Below are 24,073 nucleotides of genomic sequence, written 5' to 3' on the forward strand. Positions count from 1 at the left end.
AAAGGATAATCTTTACTATGTTTGAAAACAGCAGGTAAGAAACCACTAAATAAGAGAAATTTTTGAGAGGGGGGGTAACAGAGATTGTAAAATCTTTAAGAATATGGGAGTGGATGGAATGAGAACACATGTTTAAGTGGTTGACCTTGGCAAGGAATGGGCCATCTTTTTCAGAAACTGGGGATAAAGGAGAAATCAAAAGTTTGAGGGATAAAGCCTTCAAGAGGAGGGATCTCATACCAAAATTGCCTGTTTACTGAAAGAACTGAGGCCAAGTCCTCAATTGGGGGGGGGGGAAGAAGATATGAAAGACTTGAGAAGAGAGACTTGAAATAGCTACTATAGGAAGTGAGACTGGTAATCAATTGGGAAGGGGAAAAAAGGACAGCCTTGCTGCAGTAAGAACCCAATTGAGGTTGGTCAAGTTATTTGTAATGATGGAAAATCAGCACTCTTCTAAGACTTCTTCTAGCTTTGTACACCAACTCCTGGATAGGAAAAGAGGAGATATGCAGTGAGAGCTAGGCGACAGAGTGGACAGAGCACCAGTCCTGGAGTCAGGAGGACCCAAATTCAAATCCTAATTCAGACTTAATAATTTCCTGGCTCTGTGAGCTTAGGCAAGTTACTTAACCCCAATGCCTTGCAAAAAACAAAACAAAACTAAAATACAAGTTGTGGTTTAACAAGACAAGAAAGGCATTAATATAAGGGAGAAAGGGATTCAAGTGCAGATTATACTGTAGAGTTGAAATAATCATAATCAACTACTAGGATAAAGAGAGGAAAGTGAATTCAGAAAGAGGCTAATGGTCTGATAAAATACTGAGAAGTAGAGGGAACAGAGGTATCAATGAACAGATACAGTATAGATGAAGCCTAGGAAGCAAGATTAGAAAAGTTGCTGAGAGGCGACAGAATGTGAGCATTTCTAATTAGGAAAGTGTGTAAATAGTTGAGGTTGAGGTTATGATTATTTCTATGTGAATCTTAAGTTACAAAAGTACAACACTGCACCTTGAAGATGTTGAGGAAACTTGGAGGTTAGGTAGCTTGAGAGAACATATACAAGGACAAGCTTCTTGAGATAAAGAGGTAGAATAACTTCGAGATCTGTTTTCTATAGTACTATAAATTGTCATCAGGTTGAAATTTTTAAGTAGATTTCAAAAAACGAAAGGTAACTTAATAAAGTTAAGTAAAAGGAGACTGGAAGCAACAAAAGGCAAGTGAGGAATATTCTGACTTTCCCTCCCAACCCAACAGGATAGGATGAAATTGGGTATATGTGATACTGTGGGTGGTACAAAAAGAATGAGGGATTTAATACTGTCAGAGAGAAATTTCAGCGAGGAGAGGTTTGACAAATGAAAGGCAATGGGTAAAGAAATTTGTTCACTAGTAAATTCTAAAGGACACTATGACCTCACCCTGAAACATCCTGGCACACTTGTAGCCCCTTTCTCCCTTTGTTGAGTTCCTCCCAGAAACTCTATTGTAAAGAAAAGCCCCAGGACCAGGCAGCTTTCATTCCTCTATCAGTTCTGCTACTGACTGTGACATAATCTCTTTCCTTGCTGAGAGCCATCTCTGTCCCCCCCCCCCCCCCCCCAAAGCTCTCCTTCCTTTTATGGATTATTTTCCCACGTTAGAATGTAGGTTATAAGAAGGCGAATACTTTCTTTTTTCCTTATATTTGAATCTTCTCTAGAGCAATGTTTGGTACAGAGTAATTACTGACTGACACAGTAGTAGGTGGAGTTAAGCTGGGCCGTGAATGAATGGTCTATTTTTTCAGTAATGAAGCAACGTCTTCAGGTAAATGGGTAAGGGTGAAAGGAATAGGGATGACAGAAAAAAATGAAATGGCAGTGGGGAAGAGAATTTAGCTTATGGAGATCATAAGGGAAAGAAATTGAAGTCATAGGGTAAATAGTGGATTCACGGATGAGAAAAGAAATTTAATCTCCAAAGAATGTTGTAGGTGGAGCTACCCTAGGCTTGTGTTCTTCACCTGAGTGGCTGGAGATGCTAGTTACCAATAGCCAAATAAAAAATTCTGCACATCACTAATAGAGAATGCAAATTAAAGAACTATGTCCAATGCAATGATCAAACATGATTCTTGAGGACTGATTAAGAAACACGTTATCTATTATGATGAAAAGTGATGAACCCAAGGAAAAGAATCAAATAGGTACAGATGAAGAAACAGATATACATATGATTATGGCATTTATTTGACTATGCTTATGTTACAAGGACTGTGTTTTTTTCTAATTTCAAAATGATTTAGGGTAGGAAAAAAAGAAAAGGCATTTTTTTAATGCAGAGGAAAAATGAACATTCAAAAGGAAACAAAAATCAACATCCATCCTCAAAGTAACATGTCAAACTGTATTATTTTTAAAAGCAATTAATTTAAGGATTGCATTTTCAATTATGTTGTTCTCTCCTATTTTGCATTTTTGTTCATTAAATTCAGTATTAAACTTTAAAAAAATTTAAATATATTATGAATTGCACTATTAGACATATATATATTATATATATATACATATACACACACTCAAGGATGGTAATGGAAAAAATAAAGACTCCAAGTAGAACAAAAGATTTATAATAACAGCACTTTTTGTGGTAGAAAGGGCAAGAAAACAAAATAGATGTTCCTTGATTGGGAAATGGCTAAAGAGTAGTATATGAATGCAATGAAATATTACTACATTTTAAGAAACAAAAGATAGGCTTAGATAAAATAATGAAAACTGCAGTAAATAGATTCAAAAAACCATATACACAATAAAGTATAGGAATGTAAATTAAAAGAACCACCACAAAACAACCAGAACTGAATGTTGCAAAATTATAAAGAACTTGGACCTAAAGAAGAAATCTACTAATATTTTATCTCCTTTCCACCCCCACATTTCCCCCCACCCACCCCATACTTTTTCAGAGGTGGGAGCCTCATAGGAACGGAAAACTGCACATAACAGATTTTTTTTTTAATGTGCTGATTGTTTTTGCTGAGTTTTCTTCTCATTTCTCATTTTTTGAAGTTTTTTTAAACTTAAAAGTGAGAAAGATAAAAGGGAAAATGTAAAAACAAAAAACATTTCATATGGACAGATAGATATCAAAAAAATAAAAAAAAACATTGTATCTAGTCCTAGCAAAGTTTGGAGGGTTTAATGTAAAGTTGAATACACATGTCAAAGTCACATTCTAATCATTCCTTCCTCTCAAGTAAGTGAGCCAGGGAGGTTTTTTCAAGACCATGTCTTCATGTTCCCACCAAAAAGCCCTAGAAGTATTTTTGTGGCCTCTCCTCATGCTTCTACATACTCTCAGAGATTCCCTCTGAGATACCTAAATGTAGTCTAAGGAACATCTGAATGTTAAACATCTCATTCCTTAGCAAAGGGCAAGAAAGGAAAAACAAAATAAAACCCAGATTCAGTTTTTTCCTACCTTTTGGTAATCAAAACCCTAACATTCTCGCTTGCTTTCAGCTGAGTCTCTCAATCGAAGACGGCCTTACCAGATATAAAAGTACAAAGTATATACATTTTTTATAAACATATATACACACAGGTGTATATACACATCTTTAAGTACGTAAGCATAAGTGTGGGGGCACATGTGGACGCATGTGGGTGTGTGTGCATGTATATGAGAATATATATGTACTTGTGTACATATAAACATATATGTAAATACAACATGTATATATAAGGATATAGGTATGTAGAGAAGTATATATGCACATCTTTAAGTATATAGAGGGAGATATATACACATACACACACATATGTCCCTCTTTCTTGGTTTTAATTGCATACTCATTATTCAATGAAATCTTCCATCATACTACCAATACCCCTGGATGAAATGAATTCACAGATAAGCATCATAATATTTGATCCTAATTTTTCTATGCAATAAACAAAAATAAAAATATAGGAAAAAGTTTTAAGAAATAAGAGAAAATAATATATAAAAAGTGCAGGCCCATAATAAGTACAAAGGAAGATAGATGGGGGGGGGTTAAAATAATTAGCCTCTTAGCCTCAATGTACCCAGAAACTTCCATAAGCCATTGAGTAAGGTTTCAAAATGAATTTTGTTTGGTCACTGGAGCTTAGAAATTAGTCTCTCCTCTCTTTCCCCCCCTTCTTTCTGATTCTCTGACAGCCATTGCTGTCACTTAATATGTTCATGTAAATCTTCTGCTAGGGTACATTATTACAGCCACTGCCTCTCTAAGACAAAAAATTCCAAAATTGCAAAAATCAGCATTCACAATAGTATTCTCCATTCTGGAAGGTACTTCAGACTATCTCGGACTACATTTCCCAGGAAGTCATAGGTTTCAAAATCCCCCCCCCATTCTTATGGAAAAGTCTTAATAATCCAGCTATATAATAAACCGCAAGTTGATCTTACATTCTCTACATTTTAGTCAGTTGGTCGATTATTAAGAAATAGTTTGAGTCAGAACCAAGATGGTGAAGTAAAAGTGTAAACAGATGAATTCTCTGCCAACGGTTCCATCCAAATAAATTTTAAAATAATGCCTCAAATTGAATTCTGGAACAGAAGATATAACACAAGGTCAAGGTGAGGTATTTTATCAGAGCAACTTACATCTCAGGAGATGGCAGGAAAGACCTTTGACACCAGGTTGGAAGTCAATCTGAAATGCATGCAATGACAGCACCAACTGTGAGTGGGCCCTTTGGAGGCTGTTTCAACAGCAGCAAGCAACTTCAGAAACTCTCAGCCCAGAGGCAATATAAGAGTATAGAACAATGATTACAGGGCTGCTTTGAGGGCACTGGGTACAGGCGCCTAGAGCCATTTGAAAACACTACTGACTATACATGGTTCTGGATTGCAATTTCAAAACAATGAGGAGTGCCTGAGGCAGTAAAGAAGAGTCTCAAAGTCCAGGAATCTCAGAGCACCAGTACCTGCAGGGGAAGGGGGCCTACCTAGGAGAAGACCAGAGCATAGACTAGGAGCAGTGACCAACCCAACATCTTAAAAGCATCAAAAAATGTATAGATTTCCGGAACTAGCTCTGAAAACAGCAGCACAAAAAAAGTCCAGAAGCCTGAGACAAAGCACAACCTGGTAAACAGATTCCAACTTTTAACATAAAATTCTAAGTCAAGAAATAGGCTGGAAAAATTAGTAAACAACTAAAAAAAAGCACTAACAAAAAAGCTACTAATGTGGCAGAGAAAAATCAAGTCAAACTCAAAAGAAGACAATGAAGCAATGAAGCCTTTATAACAAAGCCTCAAAGGAAAAATCTCAGTTGAACCACAAGCCCAACAAAAATTGCTGGAGAGGTAAAGAAAAAGAATAGCTAAAAAAAAAAAAAAAAAAAAAAAAAAACTGGGAAAAGAAATAGGTGATGAAAGAAAATTGCGCAAAGAAAATGAAGTTATTTATGTGTTTTTTAATTTATACATTTGCAAAAAGTGAGCCAAAATGTTTCCTCAAGTTTCTCTGAAAAAGACTACATTTCTTAAATATGTATAGAACAAAGTCAAATTCACCAAACTATAAAAGGTCAAGGATATGAACAGGCAATTTTCACAAGAAATCAAATGTATCTTGTCATATAAAATGTTCTAAATCACTACTGATGAGGGAAATAAGAATTATCACATTTCATCCTTATCAGAAATGATAAATGCAGGAGGGGATATTAATTTAATGTTAGTGTTATCTGTAAACTGGTGTACTCATTCGAGAGAACAATTTAGAACTACACCCAAAGACTATGACACTGTGCATATCCTTTGACACAGTAATACCCACTAGTAGGTCTATATCCCAAAAAGATTTTTAAAAAAAGGAAAAGGATTTATGGGTATAAAAATATTGATAGCAGCACTTTTTGTGGTAGCAAAGAATTGGAAATTGTTTGAAATGCCCATAAATTGGGGAATGCTGAACATGTTAGTTTAAAATTGTAACAGAGCACTACTGTGCAATGAGAAATTATGAAGATGGATTTCAGAAAAATCTGACAAGACATGTAAGATTGATACAGTCAAGTGAGTAAAAACAGGTCATCATTGTACACAATAGGAATTCTCTGATGGCAACTTAACCGTGAAAAACTTAGCTACTCTGATTAATACAGTGATCCAAGACAATTTGGAAGACATAATGAAAAGCATCTACCTCCAGAAAGAGAAATGATGAACTCTGAATTGAAATAAAATTTTCTCATTTTATTTTTCTTATGATATGGATAATGGGGAAATATTCTGTCCAATTACTCAGGCATGAATAGGGATCATATTACTTGTCATCTTGGTGAGAGGAGAGGGAGTGAGAAAATCTTAAACTCAATTGTCTTTTAAAGAATACTTTAAATATATTAAATAATAAAGATGGAACAAAAAGAATTTGCTACAGAAAAAAAATCATCTGTAATATAGTCTTTTACATCTTTGGTTTTATTAGGTTAATTCAGTAAAAACTTTATACTAGGCAAAATATATGAAGCCTCTCTAACTTCTCTTCTTTATTTCACTACATTGTGACTTGACAGGAATGGATTTAAAACAATGTGATGATCAGGGCGGCTAGGTGGCGTAGTGGATAAAGCACCGGCCTTGGAGTCAGGAGTAGCTGGGTGCAAATCCGGTCTCAGACACTTAATAATTACCTATCTGTGTGGCCTTGGGCAAGCCACTTAACCCCATTTGCCTTGCAAAAAATCTAAAAAAAAAACAAAAAAAACCCCACAATGTGATGATCCTAAAATAGGATACCAGATGCCCCAAGTTTTCTTTTCCTAAATTGTCATTTATAGAAGCAAATTGACTTCAGGATTCTCATGTAGAATTAGGGTCACTTTTAGTCAATAGTACTCACCAAGTATAAATATATTTCCTTAAAATCCATACATCTTGATTTTCACTATTAACAATTTGACTATCCAAAGATACTGTAAAGATACAAGAAAGTATATTCCAAAACTATTTAAAAACCTGTTTTGGTCTGGTTTGCAAAACAAATCATCATCAACCACTGCAGCATGATGAGAACTAACATACTAGAATTGTTTAAGTACCATGGAACTCGCTGACACCAATCTACAGCTGACATCCAGATGTAGATTTTATTTCTATAGAAACAATAAGCCTTCTACCAGCTGTCCCATTTTTCTGTGTGATATGTACTCCTGGATGAAGTCCAATGGGCTTGAAGCCAAGCACAGAAGCTATGTGGTGTGATGTCATTTCTTTTAAAAAGATGAAGTTTTGAAACTTTTTTCTTAAGTCCAATAGCATCATAAATCAATAGTATGACTAGATTCTACAATTCTTCCTGGATTACAGACCAATTTTCCTTAAACAACCCCAAGTTCTCTGATTTAGGCATTCATCTTCTAGTTCATACTCAGGAAAAAAAGAGAGCAAGAGTCAAGACAAATATTAACCAAAACTGCTTTCAATTCACTCTAGTTATCACTATATATAGCTATACCTACCACCTATGTGCTTCTGAAAAGAATGTTATACAGTCAACCTCTTCACAAAATTTCATCTAAAGAAGTTCCATTGAAGCTCCATGAAAATGATTTTTGACAAGCTAAAAAGTCATCGTGTGTGTGTGTGTGTGTGTGTGTGTGTGTGTGTGTGTTTGTATGGTTTTGCTCATATTCGTATATATCAATAAAGGGGAAATGAATTCAAAAAGGTGACAAGATTCAAGTTGATGGGGCTACAGTGACTACTCAAGTAGTACAAAATATTACTCAACTAGTATTTCCAAAAGTAAATCAGTTAAGAAAAAGGCTTATGGGCAATGAACAGTCACAAAGTCAGAAAAGGACTAAGGAAGAGAGATCAGATCAAAAGGGATCAAATGTTTAGTGCTAGAAATTTCCTCAGAAGTCATTAACTTCTACCACTTCACTTTACAGATGAGGAAACTAAGGTTCAGCAAGTTACATGACTTCCTAGGATCACATAGCTAATAACTGATTGATACAAAATTCAAACTCAAGTCTTCTAAACTCTAAGACTATGGTACAATCCCTTGCCTGAATCACCTAAGACTTGGGTAAAAAGTAAGAGACACCAAAAGGAAATCATGATTTCAAACAAAGCAAAAATGTATCTAATTAAAAGTAATAAACAGTCCTTTGCTACAAGATACCATGCACAATGTATTAATAATATCAATACTGAACATATATATGTACCAAAAAGCATTGCATCTAAATTCATAAAGGAAAAAAATTAAATGAGTATATAAGAGGAACTAGACAGTAAAAGTATACAGTACCTAGGCTGAGATCAATCTAAGAATAAAATAAACAATAAAGTTAAGGAGATGAACACAATTTTTGAAAACTTACAAAGTATAAGCCTCTGGAGAACACTGAATAGGAAAAGAAATAAGCATATTTATTTCTTTGTTGTTTTTGTTTGTTTTGGCATTTTTGCAAGGCAATGGGGTTATAGGTTTAAGTGATTTGCCTAAGGTCACACAGCTAAGTATTATGTGTCTGAGGCCAGATATGAACTCCTGACTCCAGGGCTTTCCTTAGCTGCCCGGGGCATACCTATTTCTTAACCAAGCAGGGATACTTCACAAAAATTTGACCATGCAATGGACATAAAGATTTAATAAAAACATGCAAAAAAAAGCAGAAATATTCAATACATCTCTGCCCAACTATAATGCAATAAAATTATATTCAATAAAGGGCTTTTGAATAGATTAACAGATACTTGGAAACTACATAATTTGATCCAAAAGAATGGATGGGCCAAAGAATAAATGAAAGAAACAATAATTTCATAGTGTACCAAAACTTGTGAAAAACAGCCAAAGCATAATTAAGGAAAAATTTATCTCTAAACTGTTACTTCAACAAAAGAACTAAAGAGCAGATTAAGAAATTGGGAATGCAATTTAAAACTGAGAAAACTCACAAATTTAAAATTCCTATAAACACTAAAATAGAATTCCTGAAAAGTCAAATGAGAGAAAAGGAAAATATGAAAAATAAAAATTAGAAATAAAATTAGAAATTGACTTTTAAAGGAAATAAAATAACAAAATAAGCTATTTGCTAATTTGATAAAAAAACAAAAAAAGAAAATCAAATTACCAATATTAAAAAAGAAAGATGAAATTTTTAAAAATATGGCAAGGAGGCTGCTAGGTGGTGCAGTGGATAGAGCACCTCCTAGAGTCAGGAGGACCAAGTTCAAATGCCACCTCAGACACTTAATAATCACCTGGCTGTGTGGCCTTACATATAGATATAATCAAGGAGATTACCAAAATATCAAAATAGTGACAAGGCTGGTTCAATATTGGATAAACTATAGATACCTTACCACAATTAATGAAAACAAATGCAGAAAATTCTTGTCAAAATACACTCATTCCTGTTTAAAATAGTAACAGGAATTAAATAAAAGCTTTCATTAAAATTCTAAACAGAAAACTAAACTGAAGAGCAAGCATTATCCAGACGGGGGAAATAATAGAGAAACAAGATAAGCTAGTGTAGTGGTGTGGGGGGGGGGGGGAGAGAAGGGTAAAACAAAAGTATCCTTTATCACTATTACTAGTTACACATGACAATAAGGGAAAAAAGAAAGGAATTAAGCACAAGTAGTGAGAAAACAAAATTATTTTTTATGTGATTGTTTACTTAAAGAGACCCCTAAATGAGTCAACTAAAAACTACACCAAAAAATATTTCTAATACCAAAACAAAACAAAAACCTAGCTAGAAAAGATGGAATGCATAATTCCATTTAAAATAACTACAAAAAAAATAAATATCTGAGAGTCTACCTGCTAAGACACCAACAGAAAATATATATACAATTACAAAACCCTTCACAAAAAAGGGACATCTAAATAAGTGAGAAATATTAATTGTTCCTTCATAGGATGAACCACTTTAATATAAATGACAATAATTAATTTACCTGTTCAATGCCATACCACTTTAATATAAATGACAATAATTAATTTACCTGTTCAATGCCATACCAATCAAGCTATAGAAAGAATATTTTAAAAAGCTAGGGGGAAAAAATAACAAAATTCATCTGAAGGGGGAAAAAAAGTAAAAAAAAAAAAAGGAAAGCCAAAAAAAAAATAGAAAGAAATAGACCTAGCAATACCAGATCATGAACTATACCACAAAACTGTAATTAAAAATAATTTGGTGCTAGGTAAGAAACAAGAGAGCGAAGCACAAAAGATAGAAATGAGTACAATAACCTATTGTTTCCTAAAGTTAAAGTCAAGCTACTGGGGCAAAAACTCACTACCTAACAAAACTTGTTGGGGAAAACTAGTAGAAACTAGGGTTAGACCAACATCTCACATCCTAATACTAAAATAAGCTCAAAATGGGTATTGATTTAGTCAGAAAAATTGAGAACATAAGAAATTAACTTAGTGGAAAAGAAATTACAGGTTATGGATGGAGAAGAGTTCACAACCAAGTAAGAGATTTTCAAAGATCCTTCTGATTACATAAAATTAAAGTCTTGCAGAATCAAAAATAATGCAGCTAAATATCAGAAGAAAAGAAGGAAAACTGGAGGGAAAATTTTTATAGCAAGTTTCTCTGATAAAGGTCTCAACTCTGAGATTTGTGGGGAATAGAGTCAGATATTCAAAAATAAAAGACATTCTTCAATTGATAAATGATCAAAAGATTTGTAAGAGTTTTTGGTGGAAGAAATCAAGGCTATCAATAGTCATTATTTTTAAAAGCTCTAAATCACTGGTAATTTAGAGAAATGCAAATTACAATAACTCTGAGATATTACCTCATACCAGATTGGCTAACAAGACAGAGAAGGAAAATGTTAAGTATTGAAGAAATCTGGGGAAAACAGGTACAATTACAGCATTATTCAAAGAAGTTGTAAAATAGTTCAACTATTCTGGAAAGCAATTTGGTCCAAAAAATTAAAGAACAATGAATACCTTTTGACCCAATAGTACTACTACTAGGCCTATACCCTAAGAAATCAAATTAGGAAAAAAAGATTCATATATACACTCAAGAATATTTATAGCTCTTTTTCTGGTAGTAAAGAATGGGAAACTGAGGGGAGAGCCATCAATTAGTGAATGGCTAAAGAAATTTTGGTATACAGATGTGATGGAATAAGAAATGATGAAGAGGATGGTTTCAGAAAACTTAAATGAACTGATGCAAAATGAAATGAATTTATGTATCAACAATATTATAAATATAATCATCTTTGAAAGCCTTAGTAAATAAATCCACAATACAATGAACCACCACATTCAAACTCCAGATAGAAAACTGATGAACTGAAGTGTACATACAAAAAAAGAATTTTTTTCCCTTTTTTCCTGTCTCCTCCCCCCTCCTTTTTTGGGGGGTAGGGACATAGCTAAACAAAAATATATTATGCATGACTATACAAATTTATGAGTTTTCCCCCTTGCTTTCGCAATGGAATGGAAAGGGGAAGAATCTGAACAAAAACAAAATAAAATTGAATTTTTTAAAAATGATATTCCTAAAGTTCAGGTATGAGCGTATTATCTTCCCAACTCTACCCCATTCAATAAACTAGAGTGGTATCTAGCAATACTTCCAAGACAAAATATAAAATTTTCTGTTTGGCTTGTAAAATCCTTCATAAATTTGAGCCTTCCTACCTTTCCAAGTCTTCTTTCACTAAATCCCACCAAGATAGTCTTAAGCCAGTGTCAAATCTCCTTACCAAATACAACATTCAAACTTGAAATTCTGAGCATTTTCACCAGCTGCCTTCCATGCCTGGAATTCTCTCCCTCCTCATCTCTGAATCCTGGCTTCAAGTTGAAGGTAAACCCTTTCTGCAAGAAATCCTTCCAGAGCGGGATTCCTTAATGCTATTGTTTTCCTTCAAGTGATGCATTTTGGTAATGTGCATACTATCTTTCCCACTCAACTGTGAGTTCCTAGAGGACAGTCCAGGGTTTACTACAGTTTAGCACATAGAAAGTATTTAATAAATGTTTACTGACTCACCACTGCAAACTTTTTGTCTTTGCAGTTCCAAAAGCTCTTCTTCAGATTTTCTACCTTCCTTTAACAAAGAAACTCAAAGGCAAAATTATGAATAAATTTCCTGATCCCTCTACAACAGCTAATCCTCCCCTCAAATGATCTTCAGATATTTGGATTTACTATTTCTCTCATAATATATAAGTATCTTGCTAGTAAGAACCATTTCATTCTTTTTATTCTCACCATCTAAAATGATGGTACAAAATTGACAATAAGTATTTGTTCACTGATTCATGAAGAGAACAGGTAGGCAGAGGAAAAAAGTATAGGAGATAATATACAATTAACAATTACAACTGAGCATGGGATAAATTTGCTCATAAAAAAAAGAAAACAAAATTAATCAATAAACATTTAATCAGCATTTCCTATGTGGCAGGCACTGTATTAAATGGCTGGGGATAGAAAATGAATTAAAAAGCATAACTGGAGTGGCTGAACAACTTATGGTATATGAATATTATGGAGTAGGATGGTTTCTATAAATCAGGAGTAACTGAACTCTAGAGAAGCATGGAAAGCATTATACAAACTGATGATGAATGAAAGAAGAACCAAGAGAATATTAGCACATTAGCAACAAGACTGTGAGGTGATCAACTATGATGGACACAGCTCCTCTTGGCAGTTCAGAGAGCCAGGGTAATCCTAAGAGACCTGCTATGGACAATGCCATCCACATCCTGAAAAAAATTACAGCATCTGAATGTATACTATGCTCCCTTTTTAAAAACTTCTCGTTTTCTCTTCCTCATGCTTTTTTCTTTCCCCTCAGTTCTAATTCCTTTTACAACATGAATATGTAAATGTGTTAAACACCAATGTACATGCACAACTGTTTGGCCACCATGGGAAGAGGCAAAGATGGGAGGGTGGTAGAAAAATACGAAACTCAAATTTGAAAATGGATGAATGCTGAAAAACTACCGTTGTGTGTAATTGGAAAAATAAAATAAAATTTTACTTGGAAAAAAAGCACAAACATGTTTTATTTTTGTTTTTACAAGAAACAGACTTGAAATAAAGATTCACATAGTTTGAAAATGAGGACGCAGAATTCATATTTTAGGCAAACTCAAAAAAGCAGGTATAGCAATCATGATCTCAGACAATGCAAAAGTAAAAATAGAAGAGCTAAAAAGGGAAAGCTACATTATGTCTAAATGCACTATAGAAAAGGGATAACAATATTTATGAGATATGCACCAAATGGCACAGAATCCAATACTTAAAGGAAAAGCTATAAGAACTGCAGGGGGCGGGGGCAATAGACAACAAAACAAGGAATCCCAAGTTCCTATAGTTTTTTTTAGAATTTTAGAAATTTAGGAAATTTAGAAAAATAGAATTTTAGAAAACATTGAGATAACAGCTTCACAGAAATTCTGAGGAGCGGGGGAAGCCAATAATTCTCACCAGGACTTGGCTCTTTACAAAAAAAAAATGACTATGAAACTTCAGGGCATAAAAAAACTCACATTTAATAAAGTGTTAAATAATTTTTACTGACATACATTAAAAATTATAATCATGGGCTGGCTCAGTCTTCTCTGACCATGGCCCAGCCAAGGCTGCCTTAGCTGCTTTTTTATCTCTCTCTCTTTTTCTGGACTAGGAAATTCAGATTTCGTCTTTTAATTAAGCCTGTGCTAATAACTAATTTCTGTGATAGCGCAACTGTGCTTCAACTTTATAAAGTTACTTAAGAAAGCATTCAATTTTAACTATTGGTTGACTATTTCAAAATCTTAATGAATATGAGGTTCCTCAAGAAATTCTGATTTGATTGTAAAAGTTATATTTTTGGCTGGTCTTAATTGGTACATTTCCAGAAATACATATTTGTGTCTATATTTATTTTAAACATCAATGGGACTTTTTCACACCTCTATACTGGGGAGGGGGTGTGGTGTGTGTGTGTAAGTAATCCAGATCTTTAGTTTGGGTTTTGAATTTAATTGTTTAAGAAAGATTTAATTTAAAATTAGGTAATTAATGAAGTTGGGATCTGAGCCTATCCGCTTTTACCATTTGAAAGTTTCTAAGTGGCAAAGTTTGAAATGATTTCAGCTGTGAGCTAAAACTTGTTGACTTATAATATATTGACTGAAGGCTGTATTCAACTTAGGTTAATGGAGACTTTGAGATTTAAGTATAAATTCAGACTCCCTGCCCTCAAGAAGCTTCGAAAAGAGTGCTTGAAGGCCTTTGATAGGAAAAGGTCACCACCTTGTGTTTAAAAAGAAACAGAGCTAAAAGGAGTAATTTGGTCAACTAAGTTTTCTAACAAGTCTTGAGAATTTGTGTGTGTGTTAAGAAGGAAAATATAATTGGGATAAATTGTATTTCAAAGAATTTGGGAATATCGAATCATATATATCTACTGATTTCTTTTGGGGAAGAAATACTGTACTAAATTTTGTAATCTTATTTTTTTATGTTAAATTGATATATAATGTCAACAATCTCACAAGGTCTTTTGTTGGTAAAGGAAGAAAGTATTAATCTTTGTCTCATCTTTTATCATCATGTTTATGGAAGGGAATATATGTATGTATTTATCAGTAATGTGATATTCTCTTGCAACTTCAAATAAATACTGTTTTTGTTCTCTTAAAAAGTTATAATCACGAAAGGTATTTGGTAAAAAAAAAAAAAGTAAAATTTACATGGAATCTAAATAATTTAATCCTAAAGAACTAATGGGGGGGGGGGGGAGCAGCTAGGTGGTGCAGTAGATAAGAGCACTGGCCCTGGAATCAAGAGACCCTGAGTTCATACCCAGCCTCAAGACACTTAATAATTACCTGGCTATGTGACCTTGGGCAAATCACTTAACCCCATTGCCTTGCAAAAAATAAATAAATAAGGGCGGCTAGGTGGCGCAGTGGATAAAGCACAGGCCCAGGAGTCAGGAGGACCTGGGTTCAAATCTGATCTCAGACACTTAATTTACCTAGCTGTGTGGCCTTGGGCAAGCCACTTAACCCCATTTGCCTTGCAAAATCCAAAAAATATATAAATGAATAAATAAACAAACCAAAGAACTAATAGATCAAAGGACCAATCATTGAAATAAATAATTTCAAAGGGAATAATAGGAATAAGACAATGAAGTAAAACATGAGATAGTCAAAGTCCATATAAAGAATTTATAGCTCTGAATACTTTGATCATTAAGAGAAAGGAAGAAAAAGGACTATAATTGGGGAGCTTCCCAATTTACCACTAGGAGTGCAGATATGTTATCATTCTGATTCAAGGCCACAACTACTCAAAACTCTTCAGAGGCTCCAAACCATTACCTTTGAAGTAAAATTCTGATATGTTACACCTGGGATTTGATGTTCTCTTTATTCTAGAGTCAATATATCTTTCCAGTTTTCCATTAATTCCTATCTACTTAGTCTAGTCAAAATACACTTACTACATTCAAAATAATATGCCTTGAGTTTTACTACAATCCTACTTCTCTAATTTGTCTATGATAGAGAAGAATTTAGCATTGCCACATCTTAGGGAATTTTTTTCTTTTTGGAGATGCTGAGAACTTAATGTAAGGAAATCTCATATAGCCCCATCTCAATTATCCAAAGAACTCCCAATTTTCATATTTGTTCGTGCATGTACCATGCAAAAAACAAAGAAAATATGTACTGCTTTAATGTCCCCATTTAATTATCACTAAAGAGTCATCATACCTAAACTTTGTATTCAGGTTTTTGACTTGTCTTTGGTGGTTGTTTTTAGGTACAATGTTTATAAGATACAATGGAATTTCCCCCATTATTATAATTTGATTATCTATATTCAGAATTTAGATGTCATATTATTCAATTAATGTTTTGGCAATAATTCATTGCCGATGCTGCCTTTAAACATGATGCATTTTCCCCATTTTAAATTTTAACCCAAACTATTTTATTGTTACCATCAGAAAATCATGACTCCCAACTTTTTCTTTAACTTCATTTGAATATTAACTGGGTGTTTCAAGTGTTTCATTTGTAAAAGAGGGATTGAACTCAGTGGACTCAATCTTTTTCAGTTCAAAAACTACATGTATAATTTCATGTGAACTACAACAAAAAGGTTAGAGTCTGCTTTCTAATTTATCCTACTTTCCTCTTCCATTTTATGGGGTGATTCACCACATTCAGCTTTACAGTTCTATGTATAATTTCCTCAATATTTTTCTATTATCTATTTCCTTCATTTTTACTTCTCAATCTCCTCTTTATAAAAAAAGGGTTTTGCTAAGAGTATGCTGAACACTTACTGAGCTATATTTGGTTCAATCAGCATCTACTCCATTTCTCCTCTACTAGTCCTTCATATGTTTTCTTCTCTTTCCATCTTCTTATTCTCCCTTTCAAGATCCACCCTCCAAAGAAAGGAGTTAGTTTTTTTATGACTAATCACCCCCTCAAATACATTTCTTAATACGCTCTCCTAATTTGATGCTGATTTTAATACAGTCCCACAACAAATTCTGTCTGTATATTCAATTTTGTCCAATTTATCTGTTCTCCCACCAGTACCATTTGCTCCCTATTCGTAATCACTTCTTACACTTAAATTATGTGAAATAAGCTCCACCCTTCTCCCTTTCTTTCCCCTCAAGATCATCAAAATATTACCAAATTACTCCCATGTCCTTAAACTTACTGACTCTTCCTCTAAAGCCTGAGAAAACCTTAGGGTAATTCAATATTTATTCTCTCCCTATTAGGATAAAAGCACTTTACCACCTAGAGTTCCTTCTGATTGTTCAAATTTATCCTTCTATGTTTCTCTTACATTTCAAAGTAATTACTCAGGAATAATTTCTTCAGGAATGTTTCAAAATCCATTTTATTAAAGGTCTACTTTGTACAGGCAACACAGTGGATAGATTTGCTAGGTCCCTTATCAGGAAAACCTGAGTTCAAATTCAGATTCTTAATTGTTTTGACCTTGGGCATTACTAATTGTGTCAGCCTGGGCAATTCACTCAATCTGACTGTCCCAAAATTAATGGGAAAAAATGAGGATAATGACCTCAGTGTCAGACTGCTGTGAGGATCAAATGAGCACAGTGCATAGCACAGAGTAGGCACTTTAATGCTTGTTCCCTTCTCCAACCCTATATTCTTCCTATATTATATTCAACTTTTTCAGGTAAATTACTCTTGGTTTTAAACCTTAGTTTTTTTTCTGAAATATGGTATTCTAAGCTCCTCTCTCCTTTTGCAGTCAGTCCTAATGCAATGATGACTATGGGTTTTGGGACCTTAATTTTTTCTGTCTGTTTGCTTGAAGGATTCATCTTTAGTCTCAAAGTTCCAGATTTTGGCTCGACTAAGGCATATCCCCTTTAACAGCTTTAGGGGTTAAATGTCCCTGGTTTGCTATCCACACTCCTTCCTCTAATTCCAAAGCAAGAAGGAGCTAGACTTTGGGGCTGGGCTATTTGATCTAGACCTCACCCCTAGTACCCAGAGACTTCTTTCTGGTTATACTTTAGTGCTAGCCTGATCTAGGCAAGATGCAAAATGATTTCTCCTTTAGAGTTCTTCATCATTTTCTGTGAGGCACTTTTTCTTAAATTGAATTAACTGCAATAAAGCTTTTTTTTTTAGGTTTTTGCAAGGCAAACAGGGTTAAGTGGCTTGCCCAAGGCCACACAGCTAGGTAATTATTAAGTGTCTGAAACCAGATTTGAACCCAGGTAACTCCTGACTCCAGGGCCAGTGCTTTATCCACTACGCCACCTAGCCACCCCTGCAATAAAGCTTTTGAGGCAGTTCTTCCTCCCCTCATTCAACCATCTTGAGGCAAGTTCATTCTCAACTCTTCATTCTCATCAACCTGCCTCAATATCTAATAATTTGTCATGTCTTGCTGATTTCATCCTCAAAATTTCTTCCATGCTTCCCTTTCTAACACCTACAAGTGAAGGCTAGGCCCTTGTGAACTTTATCAAGGTTGTGCTCCTGCAATAGTATCCTAATTGATACACATACACATACATATTGTCCCTCCCCTCATCAAGAATACTCCAGCGTATTCCTCAAATAATATTACTAAAAAGGATCTAACAATTGGCTCCTCATTTTTCTTAGAATACTATTTGTCCTTTTAGAAAAATCTCTAAAATTGTTTTCTACTATTACTTTCATTCTCAATATATTCCTGCCCTATTCAATGAGCTATCACATGTAAGAAAGGGGGGAAAAAAGCAGTTCAGCAAAACTAATACATCACCAAGTCTGACAGCATATGCAGTTTCCCACATCGACAGTCTCATATACCTGAAAAAGAGGGAGGAAGGGCCAAGCTTGGTCACTATAATCAAGTAGTGAGAAGATCCTCCTTTCTCTACTCACCAGACCCCAAGAGAGCCCAGAACCCAAATGGACCAGCAGAAAGCTCTGCTTACAATCTGAGTGTCCTTTCCCATAAAATTAGTGTGCAATTTTTAAGTCAATATGCAGACCTATTACCATTTGGTGGTCCATTTCTATTTGAGTTTGATAGCATGGCTGTGTCACTGACAAGCCTTTAAGAAATATGAAACTTTTCATTTGCCCTACAACTGAACTTTCTTTGATGTTATTTCCCCCAAACAGGAGTTTTTGCTTTCAAGGGGTTAGCAAGGTATATAACAAAGTACTTAAAAGTGACTTCATTTATTCTGTGAAATGTTTTACTGGTTTTGTTTATTTCACTCTGGATCAGCTTTCATGCTTACCATGCTTCTTTATAGACTATTTCTTATAGTACAGTGATATTTCATCTGAAGGGTATCCACCTTGGCCCCTGTTCTTTTTACCAAATAAAGTGCTGCTTATGAACATTAGTGTATATGGATCCTTTTTTTTATTTTAGACTTCCTTGGAGTGAATGCTTAGTGATAGGATCCCTAAGTCAAAGTTTATTAACTTTCTTGCATAATTTCAAATTGGTTTTCCTAAGTTTTGAAGGAGTCAGATTGATCTACCAACAGTGTATTCAGTTTTTCTTTATCTTCTCTTTGGTATTTAAAATCCTCTACAATTTAGCTCCAGCCTATCTTTCCTTTTTATACATTATTCCCACACCTATCTCAAAAGAGGTATTGTGAGGATCAAATAAGATAATATCTGTAAAGTATTTAGTGCTAGTATATTGCCAGCACTCGTCTCTAAAAGCTTATTCCCTTCCCTTTCCCCATGTTCCCCAGCAGCTTTGGCTTCCCCAATTCATTTCATTTCTGGAGCCCCTCAAGAACTTGCAAATGCCATGAGATGGGTTCTGGGCTGTCCTGGACCCCCATGAGCATGGAAGGGCAGATAGTAAATAAAATGTTCATCTTCAGAGATTAAAAAAAATGAATAAAATTTGGTTCAAAATTTGCAAAGTTTAGACAAGTATGTTGTGAAGAATTTTCAAGTTTCTTTTTTTCCTTTTGTCAAACATATAAGTACTGAACTTTCGTGAAGATGACACTCCTCACTCTCAATTTTGCTCAACTGAAACAACTATGAATGCTATAAAATAATTAGACCTCATGGGATTTTTTAAAGTTATTCAGCTTTGCTAATAACTTAAGAACTGTGGGGTACAATTATTTCTTGTTGCCCATATTCTATGGTGCTTTCAACCTCACTAGATTCCTTTTCATTTACTACTTTAAGAGTTAAGATGAACAAAGGTCAAGTATCATGGGAACTACTTTCTCATTGACTATAAACAAATTCACCTTATCTCTTCTCCAACCCTCCAAAAGTTTTCCAATACACATTACAGGAGATATAAAAGGAAATTAATTCAATCCATTCCTTTATATAAAAATTGCATATACATCCTAGCAAAAAAATGCATTAAGATATACTATAATTTTCATACTATTACTGTGAAAATAGCAGAAGCTAGGTCTTAGTAATCTCCAGCAACCAATTTTTAAATCTCTTAATCCAGTTCTCCAAACCATGGAATGTATAAGAAGCAACAGCCAAAACCATTGGCAATTTTCAAGGAAAACTTCCCCCAAAATTGTTTAACTTGTAGCAATTGAATGGTAGGTACATCCAAAGAGGTAAAATTTTAGTGTCAATGAATGCATGTGCCACCAGTGTTTAAGTGTTTGTTTATTGTCTGGAATGTGCAGCATCAACTCAAAATCAATTTTTGTATAGAAGCATAATTACACATTATGATTGTTATGTTTTTCTTTATTTAATAATCTGATGACCAAAGAAAAGTGCAAGTAAAAACTGACAAACTTGAAAACTACTACTGGGAATTTAAGAAATGATAAGCAATATATAGAGAAAGTCAAAAATATAAGAGTACAAGTCATTCCTCAATTGACAAATGATCAATGTAGAGATGTAACAGGCAGTTTTCTGATAAGGCTATCTAAGATCATATGAAAAATCTCTAAATCATTATTGATTAGAAAAATGAAAATTAAAACAAATTTGAGGTACCACCTCATACCTTTCAGACTGACCAACATGACAAAAAAAAAAAAAAAAAAAGGAAATGATCAATGCTGGAAGCAATGTGGGAAAACTGGGACAATAATGCAACTGGGTAAAGTCAAACTGATTCAACTATCCTGTAGAGCAATTTGGAACTGCACCGAAAGGACAATAGAACTGTGTAAACCCTTTAATCCAGCAATATCACTAATAGGTCTATACCCAAAGAACTCATAAAAAAGGGAAAAACCTCACTTGTATAAAAATATTTATAAGCAGCTCTTTTTGAAGCAGCAAAGAATTGGAAATTGAGGGGATGCCTATAAATTGGGGAATGGCTGAATAAATTGTGGCATGTGAATGTGACAGAGTACTGGTTGTTCTGTGAGAAATTATTATCAGGCAAGACTTCAGAAGTTTTCATGAAAAACTTGCATAATTGATATTGGGTGAAGTGAGCCAAACCAGGAGAACCCTGAATGTTCAACAGCAACACTGATGATCAGCCATGGTGGACTTAACTCCTATCGGCAGTCCAGTAAACAAAGACAATTCTAAAAACCTTGTGATGGAAAATGCCATCCACATCCAGAGAAAAAGCTATAGAATCTGAAGAGCAACCAAAGAGTACCAATTTCAGTGTTAAAATTGTTTTGAGGAGGAGCCAAGATGACAGAGTAAAGGGCTCACTCGAGCTCTTCCCCAAATCCCTCCAAATACCTTAAAGTAATGACTAAGTAATGGATGCACCAAAAAAAAGTAGAGTGAAACAATTTCCCAGCCAATTGGAAAAAGTTTGTTGCACCAAGCTGAGAGAAGAGCACAGTGCAACCCCAGCAATCCAGGAAGAAGCAGCAAGATGACTGGTTCAGTGGCAGCAGCAGCAGTTTCCAGACCTCTCAAACCAGAGACTGCCAGGAGCTTGGAAGTTCATCAGGAAAAATCTGTCATACCAGGAGAGAGGAGCACAGTCTAGTGTAGGCCTCAGCAGAGCAGACTCAACCCCAGCAGATTAGAAGCAGGCCTTGGGAGTCACTGAATCAGCAGCAGCTGCTGCTTCTGGAGCTCTCAGAAGGTATAAAAGTCAGAAGATTAGACAAGGGACTCTGCTATCATTTACGCAGAACTCAGATCCTTTGCCCATACTCATATTTGTGTTGTAATCCTCAGTCACAGTCCAAAGAAGAGTAGGAGCAGAAAGCACATCAGAGGGAGCAGAGACCCTCACAGTTCCAAGGTAAAAAATATTTATGATCACCCACAGACCAAGGCATAGGCCAGGAGAATAGCAAAAACCTCTCCTTATATCATACCACCTTGGAAGAACTGAAAATTTGCAGATACCTAGAAGTATCTCTGAAAACAGCTGCCAAAAAGCCCCAAAGCTTGGGATAGTGTGCCACCCTCACCACACCCCCCCAACCTAGAAGCAGAGCATTACCTTAACAAAGAATTTAAAACAGGATGAGGAAAAGAGCAAAGAAAAGAAAAATATCTGACCTTAGAAAGTTACTATGGCGATAGGGAAGATCAAAACACACTCAGAAGATAATAAAGTCAAAGGTCCTATTATCCAAAGCCTCCAAGAAAAATATAAATTGATCTCAGTCCACAAAAGAATTCAAAAAAGATTTTGAGTATCAGGTAAGGAAAAATTAGAAAGACAAATGAGTGTGATATGGGAAAAACATGAAAAAACAGCAGCTTGTTGAAGACAGACACACACACACACACTGAAGAAAATAACATCTTAAACCAGACTGGACCAAATGGTAAAAGATGTATAAAATGTCAATGAGTAGAAGGCCTTAAAAGGCAAAATTGACCAAATGGAAAAGGAGCTACAAAAGCTCAAAGAAAACAGGATCTCAGAATACAGAACTGAACAAAGGGAAGCTGATGACTTTGGGAGAAGTACATATCAGATTTCCAACTACCATGGAGGAGGGAAGGGAGGGGAAGAGATGGAAAGGAGAAAAATGTGAAACTCAAAAGGCTACAAAAAGATGAATGCTAAAATGTAAATGTATCTTTATATGAAACTGAAAAAAAACATTAAAGAATTTTTTAAAAAAACAAACAAGAAAAATTGTTTTGTGCTTTCCCCCCTTTCATTTTCCCCTTCCCCCCTTCCATTTTCCCCTTCCCCCCCTTTCATTTTCCCCTTCCCCCCTTTCATTTTCCCCTTCCCCCTTTCATTTTCCCCTTCCCCCCTTTCATTTTCCCCTTCCCCCTTTCATTTTCCCCTTCCCCTCTTTCATTTTTCCCTTCCCCCTTTCATTTTTCCCTTCCCCCCTTTCATTTTTCCCTTTAGTTCTGATTTTTTCTTCACAATGACTAAAATAGAAATATGTTAAAACATAGTTTTTTAACCTAGATCAAATGTATAACCCAAATCAAATTACTTGCTGTTATAAGGACGGGAGAAAGAAGGGAGGGAGGAGGTAGAAAAAAATGGGGAACTCAAAAGCTTACAAAAAGGTAAGTGTTGAAAACCATTCTTGCATGTAATTGGAAAAAATAAAATAAGTCAAAAAATGATAACCAATTGTTTGAAATGTAATACATTAAAATGCCACATTTTAAAATTATTTTTAAAGGAAAATAATGACCCTTTGTGAGAGGCAAATATATAACTCATAGGAAGAAAAATCCACTGGATCAGCTATAATTAAAAAGCAAAGATATTAGTAATGGATTAGCCAACAAAAATACAGAAAAAAGTAAAAAGCCCCAATCCATAAAATATAACCCACTGTATTAGGATTCACAAGTATTATTGATGTAGAAGAAAACACATGCTATGTTTTATATACCCTTAAAAGAGCATATTGCATGAAACCTATTAGCAAGCATCTATGTACAGCCTACTATGCTCAAGGTACTGGAAATATAAAATCAAAAGGAAATAATCCTTGTTCTTAAGAAGTTTATATTCTAGTAGAGGAGAAAGTGAGTGCATAGAATGTTTATGCAGAATAAGAATACAAGAGGGAGGGCAACACATAAAATTTTCATTTGCAAGTGGTGCTTGACTTGAAAACCAGTGCAGATGAAGAAAAAAGAAGAAAAAAACTAATCAAAAAGCACAAAGAGGAGAGATGAAGTCTGTCAGTGAGTAAGAAACTGTTATGTGACCAGTTTGGCTGGAAAAGCTGACTGTTCAAGTTGCTAAAGGCTTTAAACAGAAAAGTTCATACTTCATCCAAGACAAAATACAAAAGGGATATAGGATATAGAACAGATGATTAAATAGAAAAGTGATATAGTAAATCTAAACTTAATGAAAATTGCTTTGTAAACATAATGGAGAATATAAACTGGAATAAGGAATGACTTGAAAGGGGAAATCATTTACAAAGCATTTGCAATAATGGCAAGAGGCAGTAGGGACTGAATTAAGCTACCGTGACTGTGAAGGGGGTCTGATACCAGTGATACTATGGAAGTCATAATGTCAAGATTTGACAAATGATTAAAAAACATGACAATGTCAAGGGCTAAAAACCTGAAGAATTAA

The 24,073-nt window shown here is 34.6% G+C and overlaps 1 protein-coding gene across 7 annotated transcripts in view; it reads right to left on the reverse strand.

The window, feature by feature from the left end:
- Nucleotides 1-24,073, reverse strand: part of ZFAND6 (zinc finger AN1-type containing 6) — a 112,576-nt gene that overhangs the window by 59,880 nt on the left and 28,623 nt on the right. The window contains exon 1 of one of the 7 annotated variants that reach the window (XM_074234014.1): nucleotides 18,353-22,573. The exons of 5 other annotated variants lie outside the window; for them this stretch is intronic. The gene's annotated coding sequence lies outside the window, so the exon portion shown is untranslated. Of the gene's footprint in view, nucleotides 1-18,352; nucleotides 22,574-24,073 lie in introns of those variants that run through there. One more of the 7 variants, XM_074234018.1, reaches the window with a different exon arrangement.

Source organism: Macrotis lagotis, chromosome 4, assembly GCF_037893015.1.
Source record: "Macrotis lagotis isolate mMagLag1 chromosome 4, bilby.v1.9.chrom.fasta, whole genome shotgun sequence".
Taxonomy (NCBI): domain Eukaryota; kingdom Metazoa; phylum Chordata; class Mammalia; order Peramelemorphia; family Peramelidae; genus Macrotis; species Macrotis lagotis.